The 16,085-nt window shown below is 46.0% G+C and overlaps 1 protein-coding gene across 26 annotated transcripts in view; it reads left to right on the top strand.

Moving 5' to 3' along the window:
* Positions 1 to 16,085, top strand: part of THRB (thyroid hormone receptor beta) — a 173,229-nt gene that overhangs the window by 9,571 nt on the left and 147,573 nt on the right. For 9 of the 26 annotated variants that reach the window (XM_065666097.1, XM_065666101.1, XM_065666082.1 and 6 more), the window contains exon 1: positions 3,536 to 3,779. The exons of 12 other annotated variants lie outside the window; for them this stretch is intronic. The gene's annotated coding sequence lies outside the window, so the exon portion shown is untranslated. Of the gene's footprint in view, positions 1 to 3,535; positions 3,780 to 3,943; positions 4,012 to 8,372; positions 8,386 to 16,085 lie in introns of those variants that run through there. 5 more of the 26 variants (XM_065666098.1, XM_065666086.1, XM_065666095.1 and 2 more) reach the window with 5 other exon arrangements.

Raw genomic sequence — 16,085 nt, 5'->3', positions numbered from 1 at the left:
ATAGAAATTAACCTGAAGTCACTGTGTTCACATACTGCCTGGTAGATTTGTTGTGTGTATAAGCACTGGTTATCCCTGGTTTAAAGAGGGACCCGCACAGGATGCTTTCCCGCTGTGCTTACTCACTACTGGTAGTCTAAAGAATGAAAAGGGATCTGTATGCTTCCTGATTTCCACCTTTCCTTGTAAGGTTTCTAAACCAAAATGTCTTGGATTTCCTTTGTCTGCCAAAAGGTGAGGTTCTCATTTCATCAACAGACTCCAGAGTGATCTTAAACTGCTGACACTTTGTGCTGCTCTACCGTAACTGGTTTAGTTTTCAGTCACCATTTTCCCACACACTGTAGTACCTGCTATTTCAGACAGCTGAGGAAATAAGAGGCCTGAGAAATTACAAACAGTAAGAAAACCTGCATGTCTCATAAGGCCCTCCTTCAGAAAGTGATTAGGGGCTCCTCTGTCATAAGATAATGTGGTCCATCGCTTATGCTATCTGCCTGCTTGTGCGTTAACAAATTAGTAGCCCTCCTCCTCAAACAGGAGCGGAACAGATGAGGTATGTAATACTTCTGAGAAAACCACAAAGTCGTTTGTATCTGAACTGATTTGCCAAGCAACCATTGTAAATCAAAGATCCATTGGGAAAACCAACCAAAATACCCAGTAACTAAGCTGCCACTTGACGGCAGATGCAAGATGTCCATTACCATTAGAAAGCCCAGCTGAACTAAGGTTCTCCTTTCCTGCGCAGCCCCAAGGGATGAAAGCTAGACAAAAAATACTTAGGGGGAGAACTAAACTGAGAGTAATAAGGGCTTTAAAAGCTGAAATCCACCAAGGTACCAAGTTACGAAAAAGAAAATGCTGTTCGTTGCAGAGAGCCTTAGGCCCTGAAAGATGTACAGATTCTTTTCCAGGTCATCTTGGAGCTGGACTACATCCTGTGCACTTCTGGTCCAGCTCTTGGTTGTTTGTTGAGGTCAGCGTTAGGTTGCTTTTTAATTGAAGGGACTTTTTGACTCCTGTATTTGTGAATAGTCAAGGTCTGTGGGAAACTGATGCAGTGGGAGCTTATGGCTGTAGATGACCTGAGCTTCCGTTCTCAGGGAAAAGTAAAATGTCGTCATTCCTGGCTGTATAAGCTATGCGCTCCCTCTCTTTGTCCCTCCTTCCCTCTTCAGTGCCCATTCCAGGGCAGGCAGTACAGACCGTGCATGGTTTCAGAGGCTCTTCTGTGTGCCCTGCAGTTGTACAAACCCCGTCTCGTGGTCTCTGCATAAGAAAAGCATTTATGTGAATGCATGCTAGACACAGCACAGCCCTAGTACCAACAAGGCAAGCAGAGATTCCTCACAATCCTGGAGGGAACAAGAGGACCTCTCTTTCTGCCAGGCAGGAGTGGTGTCTCAAGCACAGGTGAGGGCCACTGCTAGCGAAAGTCACAGAGGGCTTAGGGCCCTGGATTGCCTAAATCTGGGGCCCTCTGTTCCACTGGTGCCCACAGCACACACACTGGACCCTGGGCAGCTGTATTGCCCTAAGTCCAGCCCCTCCTTGACTTGTTACCTAAATACTGTCAGACTCGTCCCACTTCTGTCTTACTGCATAGATGGGAATTTCTGTCCGTGTGTAGCTTCATTTGTCCAAGCAGGTGGAAGGGAGACTGTGGTCTTGTGAGGGCCCAGGAACATCTGTCCTCATGTTAAAACACAAAATAGGTGGTTAGAGGAGCGCTTTCAGATGCTCTGAAATACTTCATCTGAATGATGTGGGGAACTGGCGTCAGAAACCATCTAAGAAGCCATCTCTCTTCAGTATCCCCAAATATTTGCCATTGCATCAGTGAATGGCGTTCCGGATCAGTTTCACGTGACGGGGATGATGACACATTTTGAGGCTCCAGTTCTCACCATCACGTGGCTTTGTGTCCCTGCATTTCAGTCATTTCAGAGCAGTGCATCACCACCCCACCAGCTCACGATGTGCTCTGTGTTTAGCAGCACATATTTATGACATGAGGAGCGAAGAATGAAGTTTAACTCATGTCCTTAACTAACCCGTAAGTGAGGGATTATCTGCCTACTGCATTCTTTTACTAAGTATTAATCACTTCACATTATTTGCATTTTTTTAAAAGTCTTTTGCTGCTTTAGTATGTCAGCACACAACTTGGTTTGCAGTCACAGCCTTTGAAGGGCTGCTGATGTATTAGTCACGCCATTGCTGTCCTCAGCCCGACAAGGGGCCTGTTGTGCTGCTTTCTGGGTGAAGGAAAAACTACCCGTCGATGGGCTACAGCTGGGTTATCAAGGTTTGCTCTTGCTTCACAAACCTGTCTTCCTGGCTGTGGTAGAGTTAAAAAAATAATTACAAGCTTTTCAAAGGATCACCCACATACACATGGTATGAGAGCTCTTTTCTTTGTTGGTTTCATTTTATTTGTACATGACTCACTCTTGGCAAAATGAGTGAGCCTCATGAGCCTGTAAAAATTCTGTTTGGATTAAATGATTTGCATTAAATGATTTATAACTGCAAGAAGGGTTTAATATTCCTGTAATTCCTTAAGGAAAAACAAACCGATCTTATTCTTTCAAGTACCTATTGCTTTCACGCCTGTTACTTCAGTCGCCATCTTACTCGCGCGAGCTGATAGCTGTTAATGAGACTCTGGGTGCTTCTCCTTCCTCACTTTCCATGCCGCATGAATTAGAGATGGGAGGTGGGGATGTGCTGTAATCTTTTCCCTCGCACATCCTTCCTGACCGACGTCCAGGCAATGTAGGGCCTCCCAAAACTGCCGGCCTTGCTATGGCAAGGAGCAGCATTTGTGCTGGGCTGAGGTGCAGTGATTGTGTTTGTGAGACTCGGATTCCCAGGGATTTGGAGGCCAGGGGCCCATCAGCCTTCCTGTTCCCATTGTCGGGGTAGGTACAGCCTGCCTCATCCCTGCGGCCTCCTGCAGGGGTCGTATGACTGCAGGACCAATGGCCTGCCCAACCCAGACCTGGGTTCCCCGAACCCAGAGATGCAGGGGCGCGGGGACAGCCTCCACTGGGCATCCCCACAGAGAGGGACCCCCCATCCGGGGCTGCCCGTGCCCCTGCGAGGGAGGCTTCCTGGTGTGGTGTACCTGTCAAAGCCCGCCAGGGAAAGGCACGGGGGGAAATAACCGGCACTGCCCGGCAGGATGCAGAAGGTGCAGTCGGAAAGCGCTTTGACGCTGTGTTTGCGCAAAGCCTCGGCTGGCTTGAGTGCTCGCTTCCCGAGGCGGCGGCACAGCCTCCGTGCCCGCGGCGAAGTTGTTAGCGGGGGCCGCTGCCTTTAGCCTCTGAACACGGCGGAGCCCGAGTCCTCCTTCTCCGGGCCGACCCAGGGTCGCACGCTGCGGCGCTGCCGCCGTGGGGTTTCAACTTCCCGTGGCAGCAAAGCGCCGCGGGTCCCCCCGCAGCCGCGCCGCCACACCTCAGCGCCCGAGCCCTCGGGGACCAGCGGGGACCGGCGGCGCCCCGCGGCCCGCCCTGCCCCGGTACAGCCAGGGAGATCCCGGCTGCCTGCGGGCGCCCGCCCCGGTGGCGCTACAAGTGGCCGCCGGGGGCGGTTTCGGCTCCGGTTCCGCCGCGGCTTCCCTCCGCCCCGCACCCTCCTCCCGGCGCCCCTCTCTCCGCGGCGCGGAGGGGCCGCGGGCGGCGTTGCGTAACGCTGCGCTGCGCTGCGCTGCGCTCCGCCGCGATTCGCTCGGGGCGGCGAGGAGGCGAGGCGGGTCGCGGCGGCTGGAGGTGAGCGGCGGCGACGGGGCGGGAGGGCCGCGGGGGGCGCAGCGCGGCGCGGCGCGGCGTGTGCGCGGCCCTGCGGGAGGCGGCGGCGCAGGCGGGGGGAATCCAGGTCACGTCCGCAGCCAGACGGCGCCTAGCGGGAGGGACGAGGCGAGAGGCACCGCGCCCGGGCGGGCGGGCGGGCGGCGAGGGGCGCCGGCCGGGCCGCGCAGCGCAGCGCAGCGCCGCTCCGCCGGTAAGTCACCCCGGCTCCCGCTCGGCGGGGTGGGGAGGGGGTCAGCGCAGGCGTGGACGGGCGCTCCGGCCGGGGGTCTGGTGGCCGGGGCGCCCCGGGGGCTCGGAGCGCTGTCCCCCTTCGTGGACGGTGCCCGTCCCGGAGTGGGAAGAAGGGAGCTTCGGGCGCGGGCGAGGCGAGCTGCGCTCTTCGCCGCTGTATTTATGTGTCACCGGCGGGGAGCGCGGCGGCAGCGGCGGCGGAGATCGCTGCCCGTCGCGAGTCGCAGCACCTGGGAGCGGCGGGGGGCGAGCGGCCCGGCCCGGCGGGGAGGGGAGCGGTGACACCGCCGGTGTTTGTCACAGCGGTGCGGGGGAGACAGGGGGAGAGCCGGCGGTATGCGTGTCTGCCGGCGTGCCCTTATTTATGTTTGCGGCATAGGTGGCGTTTCCCCGTTAAGAGTTTATCCATGCAAGTTGTATTTGACTTTCTAAAGCAGCAGAAATCCGTGAAGTTAAAAAGTCAAATGTGTTAATTGTTAACTAAATGCAGAACAGCTTGGAAGCTGCGGTGGGTGGGTTGGTTGGGCAGTGTATGAGTGTAAAGGGAAAGGGAAAACCGTCTTCCGTGCGGAGCCGTTTGCCGGTAGGAAGGGTCGCACCTCCTCCGCTCAGCGCCGGGAGCCCGGTAGTTCCGTGGTCCCCAGAAACCTTGTTTGCACTCGTGTCATGCAGGCGGTGGGAGGAGAAGCCCAGGTTGAAAATGCCGTAAGGAATACCGGCTCCAGCTCCGGAGGGCGAATGAGACTTCTTTTTCTACAGTATACACAGTGTTCCTTTTATTATCTGAACTTAACACAAAATTCATGCATTCGGACGGAGCCTTCTGCTAGTTATAGTAATATATTTAGCTTTTATTTACAAAACTTAGTCTGTCGTAAATACCTATTTGCATAATCGGTAGACTGTGGATCTCTTTATAAAGCGGTTTGTTTCCCTTTTGCAGTTCAGTGCTACTTGTGTGTTGGGACAATTTACTAGGTTTTCTGGTTTCTGTTTTTTCAGCTCCAATTCCCAAATAAACAGTTGAGAAAAAAGGAAAAAAAAACCCAACCAAACAAGAAAAAACAAAACCAGAGCAAAAGGTTTGATCATTATAAGAAATCTATGTAGTAACAAGGTAATTTTCAGGGGACTTTATCATAATCAGTGCAACTGCATTAGCAGTATTGCCTTACAGTTAGAGGCTTGAGTTCTCTCCCTTACTTTGGGCTGCAAATGATGTAACTATTTAAATTTATAGCCTTTTTTAAAGTGAAGAAGCTGGATGAAGCCACTGGGAAGTATAGCACTTCATTTTCTCATAGAACAGTGGTTTAAAGCACAATGACAACAAAAGTTTTGTGAAACTGGATATGCCTACTTCCTTCCTCACAAGACCTTTTCTCTTCTTTTCTACTAACTGGTTCAAAATCAGCCTTCATATTAGTCCCAGGACCTTTAAATTAGTCTCAGCCTTCCTTCAGTTCATTTGAATTGTTGACCTTTGGATGAGCTGGTGTGTTCCATTGTTACTTGCTGATGATGGAATAATCTAGTCCTAACATACCAGTTGTGAAACCGAGAGCGCTGCTACTTGATGATCCTGAGGAAATTTAAACATCACATGAATCTGTGTTGGAAAAGGAAGAATTTAGCTGTGGTTTGCATCAGCTTCTAACTCTGCGGACTCTGATGTTCAGAGCTGAGAAGGCTCAAACTGGAGTCTGTTAGAGTCGATGGAAAAATCTCCCATTGATTTTTAGTGGTTTTGGATCAAGTCTTGTACGAGCTAGTGCTGAGCACATCATGGCTACTCCGAATTGTTCAGTGCTTTTGAAATTCTTTGCATATCAAAGTCATTATGTAAAGTCAAGGTTACTGTGCTGTCTCCTCCTGTGTGGGAATGTTCTTTTGCTGAGTAGAAAGAGGTAGCAGTGTTTTCGTACACTTTTTTATATGCTACAGCATATAAATTGTTAGTGATAACAGATACTGGTGTTGCATAAAAAAGCTTGTAGAATAACACCTATCTGTGGTAGGCATATATCCTCTCCTGGCTTCCCTGTTGTTGATGATGAGCAGAATTTTTCCTCTTGGCTATATATAATACCCCAGCCAAGAGAGAAATAGGGAGGAGAAGGGTTACTAAACTGAAATCATGGAAGTTTGTCAGAGTTTATCGTCTAGTGTAGCATGTCTTGAAATTTGATTCTGTTTGGAAGGCAATCAAGAGATGAAACCTCAAAAAAACCCACCTGATTTGAGGCAGGACATCCTCCAGCAAGAATCTCATTTGCTACCGGAAGGGTGAGACCAGGAATTTTGGCTCCTTGGAAAAGGAAATTCTGGAGCTTATTATCTCTCCTCCATCATATGCTGGTTTACTGATTTGAGGTTTGCTTATTAGTAAAAGTTGAAGAAGGCAAAAGAGGCATGCATATGAAAGAAGGTCAGATAAATAGCCTGAGATGAGGGAAGGTAGGAGAAGGAAGGTAGCATATGAATGTGAGCCCTCATGTCTTTAATTTCCTTCTAGGACTTGGGAAGTTCAAATTCTTCCAGCCAAACTAATTTGCTCTTTAATAGGAGACGGCTGTCATGGCAGAAGGCAGAGCTGAACTGCAGGATGCAGGGTAGCAATGCAGAGCTGTGTATTTTCTCTGTCTTATCCTTCCTCATGATGGATTTCCAAAGCACAAAAGAATGTGGCATCCATAGGAAAGGAGGAGATGCTGCTGGGGCACTGTCCACCTACTTGCAGGGAATGAGGTAGCACGTTGATGCTGTGGATTTCTAGAGAGTATAGTCAGGATCAGAATTTGTGAATTTCCCAGCAGACGGGACTGATCAGAAAAGATTTTCTTAATATTTCCACTGTTTGTCTTTGTTCCCTCCTTTCCAGGTTTCAGAAATAGCTACATCTGCAGTCCTACGTTCTCTCCTGTATGGCCCCATTCACATAAATAAATGCATGCTCTTCAGTAGCTCTTCAGGTTTAGGACAGCAGAATTCTGCTAAGTCACGAAAGTACTCTCCCTCTATCTGCCTAACTGAAAGTAAGGCCTCTGAGGTGGCCGAGGAGATCTGTACTGGAAAATGCAGTAGAGGTATGTTATTCCAGGGGTCTGCTTGCGTTAATTTACCCTGTCTTTGATGGGATAAAAAGTAGAATAATTCACATGGCTATTAGTGTGGCAATACTGCTTCTGTTGCCTTTTAAACTTGCCATTGTGCAGTGGAGCACACTCTGTCTTCTCGGGGATGAGGTAGGATTTTACATGTTTTACAGGGATAACTAACTGAGCAATGCATGTATTATGAGAACTGTTGTGAGGAAAATCAAGGGCAGACTATAAATAAATATAATTTCTGTGTCATGATTAAAGAATTGTATCTCTTCAATTCTTTGTTGTTTCATTGGTTGTATGTAGTCCAAGAGGACATTCTGAATAAAGTAATTAAGTCTTGCTAAGTTGTTTCTCTCATTTAATTCACAACACGTGAACGAGATTGTTTCCATTACTCATCACTATTTTACTTTAAACATGGTTATGGTAGAGGGACAATGCAAGGAAAAAAGTTGTTTGGAAAACTCGATTCTGTTGTTAGCTTTGTCAGTTTGTGGTCATGCTGCTGAAGTGCGTGCAGCCTGCAAATGTATAGGATGAAATTATAAGCAAATATAATGTTGGAGGTTTTTTTTAAAATGCAAAAATTAAACTGTGTGTTAAATTCTGAATGCTTTTGGTCATAAAAAATCATATTTTACTCTGATCTATTGTAGCTTGTTAGAAATTATGGTCTTGTGCAACTTAATAAATTAGTCAAAGGATAAGTTAATAAATTACAGTTTAAAAAAAACCACTGTGTAACCTCAAGTGTCTTAAGTATACAGAATCATAATGATTTTTACTGATGAACTAAACCAGCAAATACTCTTATGTTATAATTAGATTATACGCGTGAAAGCAGTGTGATCATTCTAGCTTACAGAGCTGTTCTCTGTCCTCTGGTGAACCTAATCCAATAAATTCGGGTTCTGTTTTCCATTGGAAGAAATAAAAGGACTGATTGTCAAACTGCCTAACAGTAAGGTAGAAAACGGGGCAAGAAGATTAGTGTCTCTTCAAGTGAATTTAGAGTCAAAATGTCTTTGCTGGATGGGGAAGGAGTGAAGTTGGTGGATACAGAAACAAATTGCTAATATGTATGCATTTGCAATGCATACACAGAATAGATAGAAGATCATTAATTTTGCTCACCTGCTAAATATTTTTGCCTGTTCTAACAGTGATGCTTGAATGCCTTCTTCGTTTCTTCATGGGAGTTGGAGGAAACGAACTGTAAGCCACAGGTACAGCAGCAATGTTGCTTGACTGTAGGATATGCTTTGTAACAGCTGTGGTGTAGGAAAATAAAGGAGCTCTTTGAAGAAACTTAGAAGTGCTTGTCAACTGCATAAGTAGTAGGATCATTGGATAATTGCTCGGTAACTGAAATCTTAGTGACACGCATATGGATGAACCTTTTTTAAAATACTCACAAGAAAAATATACTTCTGTGGGTAAGAACAGCTGTTTCATCACCATTGCAAGATGTCTTCCTTACGACATGTGTCATGTTTGCTCTCATTATCTGCATTTGTACAACATTCTTGAATGCTGTGCCTTTTCTTTTCTCGTGCTTCGTGGGTTTGCAGACCTTTATGTCTTACTTCCACTGACTTAGTCTTGCACTTTGGCCTCCTTTAGCATACTGTTAACTCTCCACCTCCCACCCATGACTGTTATTTCCCTTAACTCAGCTATGCCAGCTACTTACCATGTGCTCTTGCCAAGATGTACCAAGCAGGTATGCAGTGCTGCTGCTACTGCTTTTTGGTTTCCTACTTATGGAATGAACAAGTACTAATAAATTGAAGTTACTTCTTCTTTACCTTTGTTTTTTCCTCTGGCTTTTAGCAGAATCTTATAATTTGTAGCCCATTTGCCTACCTCATTGCCACTCTTGACAGGTAGGATTGCCTTCATGTGACATCTGACCATCTGCTTTCTAGCTTTACATTAAAATAATTTTATTTCCACGGTTTATTGACTTATCCTGGGCTCTCTCATTTTTGGTTGGTTGGTTGGGATTATTTTTTGTTTGTTTGTTTGTTTGTAATTTTTCTGTATTTATTTTTAATATTTTTTTTAAAATAGGGTGTGTTTGTGTGCAAGGTGCTTCAAAGTGTATAGAATCATAGCATGGGTTGGGTGGGAAGGATCCTTAGAGTTCATCTCGTCCAACCCTGCTGCCATGGGCAGAGGCGTGTTTCACTAGATCAGGTTGTTCTGAGCCCCGTCCAACCTGATTTTAGGCTTAGCTTAGGCTAAGCCTGTGTAAGGCTTTGAATAACTTTGTTCATGGCTTCTGGAAATGGCTATCTTGAGCCTTCTTTTATAGGTTAGGTGTCTTACTTTCCATATTGTATTTATTCTCCTAAAAAAGATAAGGTGTCACACGTTATCCAGCTAGATAAACAGGGAAGATTCTGTGCAGTTATATCCATGTAAATCCAGGATATACATGCATACGCACATAGCATTAAAAGAGTATTAGCCTATAAAATCTTTGTGGCAAATTTAATTTTTGAAACAAAATAATTACTTTTATTAATTATTAAAATATAATTTTATTTCTACAAATAGAGAGAAAATTAAGCCTGAACACAGAGTACTTCCTGTGCAGCGTTGAATTGCATGTGTTTTATGTTATGCCAGTTTCACTGATGTGACTTACTGAAGAGATGTGGTTTATTCAATTGCTCTATGTGACCAGAATAAAATAGCTTAGTTGTGCCAGAAGACTTGGAAAAACTGTTTCACTGCGTAAGTTGCTGATTTCAAAGGTCAAGCACTAAGGAAAAGAGACACCAAAATTAATGTTGATTATGCAACTTTAATTCAGGTATCTGAGTATATGCACAAAGCTAAGGTTTAGAATCCACAGATGGTACTGTTTCACTTTCAAGTGTTCTTAGCCATATGTAGTAATAGTTGTGTTTGAAGACAATGCTTCCTCTTATCTTTGTTTGAAACTGTGAAACTTCATGGAGAAGATCCTCCTGGAAACTATGATAAGGTAGGGGGGTTATAGGTGACAGCCAACATGCTTTCACTAAGAGCAAATCATGCCTGACAAATTTGGTGGCCTTCAAATTTGGTTGACAGCATTGGTGGATCAGGGAAGAGTGACTCATCTCATATACCTGGAGTTGTGCAAAGTATTTGACGCTGTCCCGCACAACATCCTTGTCTGTAAATTGTAGAGACATGGATTTGATGGATGGACCTCTCAGTGGATAAGGAATTGGCTGGAAGATCCACTCCGAGAGTAATGGTCAACAGCTAAGTGTCGAAGTGGAGACCAGTGGCATGTGGTGTTCCTCAGAGATTAGTTTTAGGGCTGGCGCTGTTTAACATTTTTGTGGCAGCACGGACAGTGGGATTGCGTGCGCCCTCGGCAAGTTTGCCGATGACACCAAGCTGCGTGGTTTGGTTGACACGGTGGAGGGAAGGAATGCCATCCACAGGGACCTGGACAGACTGGAGAGGTGGCCAGTGCCAACCTCATGAAGTTCAACTATGCCAAGTGCAAGGTCCTACACCTGGTTTGGGGCAATCCCTGGCACAGCTGCAGGTTGAGCAGAGAACGGATTGAGAGCAGACCTGAGGAGAAGAACTTGGGGGTGTTGGTTGATGGGAAGCTCAACATGAGCCACCTTCAGTGTGCGCTCGCAGCCCAGAAAGAGAACTGTGTGCTGGGCCGCATTGAAAGGAGTGTGTGTGTGGGGGGTTGAACTAAATGGTATTTAAGGTCCCTTTCAACTCAAACCATTCTATGATTCTGAACATCAGACCACAGGGAATGCAGTTGGTTATATTGAATATGGGGACCTTATGTACACATCATTGTACACATGTAACAGTAGTTTGTCACTGGGTATTTGTGAATTTTGTGTTGAAAATCACTTAGTTCTGCACCATGAAGGTATCTAACCTGATTATCCAACTTAGCATTCAAGTTTTTCTTCCCCTTACCCCAAGGTACCCTGCCTCAGATACTTCACACTTTTCTCCTTTGCCAGAAATAGGACAGAGATACTAGAGACATTTTCTTTTCTTGAAGAGGCCTATGGATGGAGATGGCATCCTCAACCTCATTTCCCTGTAGGATGTCCCATCAGTTGGTCTGGTTGCTCAGTCTGGCAGATATAGAAGGCGTTTGCCACATGCCTGCTGTTGGCAGAGTGGGTTGCAGTGTCCTTGGTATCATCTGCTGTTCTCTCAATGGGGCCTTTGGGGTCTTCTTGCCACCAAAAGGGATGAGTCAATGACAAGAGTCCTGCTTGCCATTGTATTGATCAGACTCTGTGCTGTTGTCTTCTCATCTTTCTGTGTTGCTGAGGGTTGGGTTCCTTGGTGGTGCTGGTTTGTTTTATTACATCTCAAGTCCTACTGCCTTTTTGGCATCTCCCTCTGTTGCCCTCCCACTCGGCAGTTCTGCTGTGCCTGTATGTGACCACTGGCGTGACAGGTTGTCAAAAATGGTGATAACCTCTGAAATGTACAAACCCACCTTTTTCATCAAGTGGGCTGGTGCCCAAGATACTGTGTGATGGCAGCTGTCTTCATTTCCATTGAACTCTGGAAGAACCCAGAGACTATTCTGAAGTCAGGCCTCCTGGGAAGCCCTTTTGCTTTCATCCTCTGCCCAGGGAAGGTGAATCTCACCCACTGTTACTCTCCCGGTGGGATGCAGGTAATGTGCTTGCAGCCATTCTGGCCATGCCTTTCCAGTTGGTGGATGGTGGGAGTGTTTTGCGAGGCAGAAGGATCTTCTGCTGTGGTCTCTTCAAGAGGCCTCTTATCAAAGCACTCTTCAATCTTGTGAGGGTAGGAATGCTTTTTTCTGCTCAGAGGTTAGGCATGGGTGGGAATGGTTTGGCCTGGGGCAGGGAAGTGCTGGATTCCCTAATTCCTGAGTGAGGGAGGGCTCTGGTCATACCCTCTCTGTAGAGCTGTTCCCTGAGCTAGCCCTTCTGGTACCCCCATCCCACTCGCAGTGATGTTGATAAGGTGACTTGCTTTGGCATAGGATACTTGGGAGGAGGGACAGCCAGGCCATGATGCTTCCCTTCCTCTGTTGCTTCCCTCTCCTTCTCTCCTCTGCCCTACTTTAGGGCAGATTGCCCATTCCTTCCCCAGGCCTACAGGTGTTTGCCTTCAGCCCTCCTTTTGCAGCACAGCTCTGCGTGCTGTGTTCACTGTCTGTGGTCAAACCCGCTTATGACCGAACCTGTCAGTTGTGGAGTGCTGCAGCATTTTCCCCCACCTGCCTAATCGTTCATTATCAAGCCCTTCTTTTAAATTCTTTGTGAGAGATCGAAGGGATCAGTGCCCAGCGGCCAGGCTTTGGGAGTACTCTTGTTGGCATCTGTTGGTGAGGGGCTTGCATAGCCCCTCAAACCAGAGGACATGGAGTGGATGGAGCCCTGCCAGTTCATCCAGGTCATGGTTCTGGTGTGATGGCTGTAAGAGGAGGGACAAGCAGGCTTTCCCCAGGCTGCCCTAGGGCTAGGGTTGGTGTGCCAGGCGGCTGCTCTCCCCTGGCCTCTCCTCCTTGGTTTGCCTGACTGCAGTCCCAGAGGCAGGCAGTGTGGGCTGGCAAGGGGCTGAACTTGTGCAGGCTCCCTGAACTCTTCTGGGGAAGAGAGCAGACATGGCTGCACTTTTTCTGCAGTCAGGACCCTACCTCTGTCCTTCAAAGCTCTGCACTGGGTTCTTTGCAGTGCCTGGTTCCTGGTGTGAAGCTATGTATATGGGGAAACGTATGTATATATATAACGTGGTTCCTCCTGTATTTAGATGTCAGGTCTTCTGGAATCCCTGATAGCTGGTAAATTCAAGCATCTGAATGAAACAAGATGGATTTTTTTTCCAAATACTAACAATTTTTGTGGAGCACAAATAAATTTAGGCAAGCCCCTCTCCCCCGTTTTCTGACTAGATTTTCACAGGGACAGCAGGATTAATTCCTGTCATAAGGGCCTTGCTTACCAAATTTCAGGTTCTGTGCCAAGGAACAGAGAACTCAAATAGCTGAAAGAAAAATAGTCTGAAATTTTGCATATAGCGAAACCCCCAAGCATTTCCTTTCGCTGCCTCTGCAGAAATAGCAAGACCGTTTTGACTTGTTGGACACCAGCACAGGTTACCCAGAGAGGCTGTGGCTTCTCCATCCTTGGAGATATTAAAACCCAAAGTGTACGTGGTCTTAAGCAGCCTGCTCCAGGTGACCCTGCTTGAGCAGGGGGAAAACTAGAAAGTCTCCAGAAGCACCTTCCAGCCTCAGCCATTCTCTGAATGAAACTTCCTGAAGAACATCATCTTGAGATGGGCAGTCGGATACAGGGAGTTGCAGTTTACTTGGCTAGAGATGAGTGAAGTGGAAAATAATTTAAGACAGGTTCACTTAATGGGAAGCGTAGAGAAAAATAAGCTGGTCTGCCAGGAATGCCCTTAATAAATTCAGGGGAGTCAATAAAAATATTATGAATTCATGCCAAAATAAAAGAAAGCAACTGACTGCACAGTTTAAGCTGCTCTGTAACTTTAATTAGTGCCCTAAATGCATTTTTAATGCATGCACTGAAGTTGTGAGATTACTTAAAACTTAGAACCAGGATTCGTGCTCTCACGTTTGCATGTAAGGGTCCAATGCTCAAGATCATTACCGCTGATCCCATAGAAAGAGTCATATGGGCATAAAAATAGCCAGGACTTGGCTGGTGTTAGGAGTCATTTTCTGATCATGCTTTGCTCATGGGATTGTAAGCATAAAAAGCCAAATTTACATAAGCAAACTGCTTGATGAACCCTTGCCGTCCCCCCTCCCTTGACCTTTACCGCCTAATTTGGCTCCGTGAAACTTTTCCAGAGATCTCATTTTTTGGGTTGTGTGTCTCTCCAGCAAGAAACCCAAGTTCTGCAGGCAAGAAAGTGGTGTAATTCAGCCACAAAACTTGAGAACTCAAGCAGACAGTCTTCCCTTGCCCTTTACTAATGCACCTACTCACAAGGCAGCCCTGTGGGGACCAATGTGGACACTGGCTGGCAGCCAAGGCGTGTACATCCCCTTATCTTTGCTCATAGCGCGAGTTCATCCACAAATGGCAGCTGAAAATTCATGCCCATAATGCAAGTTCGCATCAGTTTAACCCGTGTTTTGCAGACTGCTGCTGCTGCTTCTTTTTTTTTTTTCTAAAAGCTTTCTGTTTCTCAATATTTTTCACATATTTTATTTCCTCAGTTTATGAGGACTAGCAGGTAGGTTTGTCAGCAATTTACCTTGGAGATAGAAGGCAAAGGGGAAGTGGCTTGCTGACGGGATATTGCTTGCTGTCCGGGCAAGCATAGCATGCAATAAGATGAAAAGCTTGGACTCCCCTTTGTGAAGTTCAACTCAAAGCCAAGTTATAACTTGAGCTCAATCTCTTCAAAACGTGTCTGTGTAGATATAGCTGTAGACCGTTTTGATGATCGTAAATCTGCAGCTGAATTAATTGGTGGTGCAGGAAAAATATTTAAAGGCAGATATTTACCATTCATAAATCCAGATGTACAAGATCAAATCTACAGTCTGATTTTTTCCTTTTAATGTTTTGTAGCTGAGAGTTTCCCGATACATTATGCCTAATCTTGTCAGTATTTCTTTAGGTCTTGCTCCTTTAAATAGCTTTGGATGAGTGGAACATCCTGCACTTTTGCAAAGATCTCCTGAAGTCAGTGAAAGCCATTTGTGAGCATCGTCAGCGGAAAGAAGCAAATGTTTTGTGTATGCTGCAGAGTCATAAGCCTGGCTGTGTTTGGGAAATGAGAGTAGTATAGTATTACTGTGTTTGCTTTGGAAAGTAATCTAATCTAAAAGAGCTTGAAACAATTTGCGAATTAGGATTGTGAAAACCTCAATGTCGTTTTTTATTTCTTTAAGAGAACAAGTATTTAAACCCAGAAAGAGCAGCAGGCACGAAGAATTTGGGAGATTCAACCTGGCAGATGTAGCGAGGCATGGGATAGAATAGAGCTAAGCTTTACCTGTCGCTGTGTGAAGGTTAAGAGTTGCAATCTCTGTTAGGAGATCCAAATTTCCCAACAGTTGGGTGATGGTGTAACAGGAAGAAGGGTGTGGGCAAAACTACAGAGTGACATATGAGTAATTCAAGACCTCACCTGTTTTCCCATCTGGAGAGCAGGGCTAAGTGAGGAAAGCAGATGGGCAGATCAGAAGTTACAGTTTAAATGCTTAGTTTTGCTGAGCTTGTCTGTATTAAGGGTAATCTCTGGGGATTCATGTTCGTTACATGCTTTTTGTGGTTTTGGATGGATGTATTTTGAGTCAGAAAACGTGGTGTCTGGTGTTATTCCTTTTATATACTGTATCAGCATAGCAGATCTGAGCTGCTAGCCTATAGCCAGCAGATGCCAGCAGTCTTTGTGATACTTTACTGCTAATTTACCTGGATGTGTTTTCTTCAGTAATGTTCCTAATAGTGAATGAGCTACCTTTTTAATAATATCAGAGCGGTGGAATTGCTGTCTCATTTCCATGTGGAAAAGTCTTGGTGAATATCAATGGCAGATTTTGACCTTAAGTGATGCTCAGAAGTGAAGAAAGCCAGAAAGATGTTACGATCCCAACAGTGATTTTTGAAATTCAGTCAACATTATGTAAGTTTCGTAAATACACATCTTCCTTCAATGTTTGAAATCAGGGGTCAGGACTCCAAAATAAAACTTAATATGAGACTGCCTTCAGTGGTTATTACTGCCAGGGCAATGAGAAAGGCAAAAGTGAAGGCAGGTGATACAAGCTCACCGTTTTCCAAAGTTCAACAGGTTTTGTGAGCAAAATGATCTGCTTACAGTGTGTTTTTAAGGTGGAAGTAATTTTATCTACAGTCCTACGTTTGAAGTCAGTATACCCAGCCATCTGCAGCTGTATATATGGCAA

Source organism: Lathamus discolor, chromosome 2 (genome assembly GCF_037157495.1).
Source record: "Lathamus discolor isolate bLatDis1 chromosome 2, bLatDis1.hap1, whole genome shotgun sequence".
NCBI lineage: Eukaryota > Metazoa > Chordata > Aves > Psittaciformes > Psittacidae > Lathamus > Lathamus discolor.
Note: the sequence above shows the minus strand (reverse complement) of the source record. Positions and strands in the feature narration are given on the sequence as shown.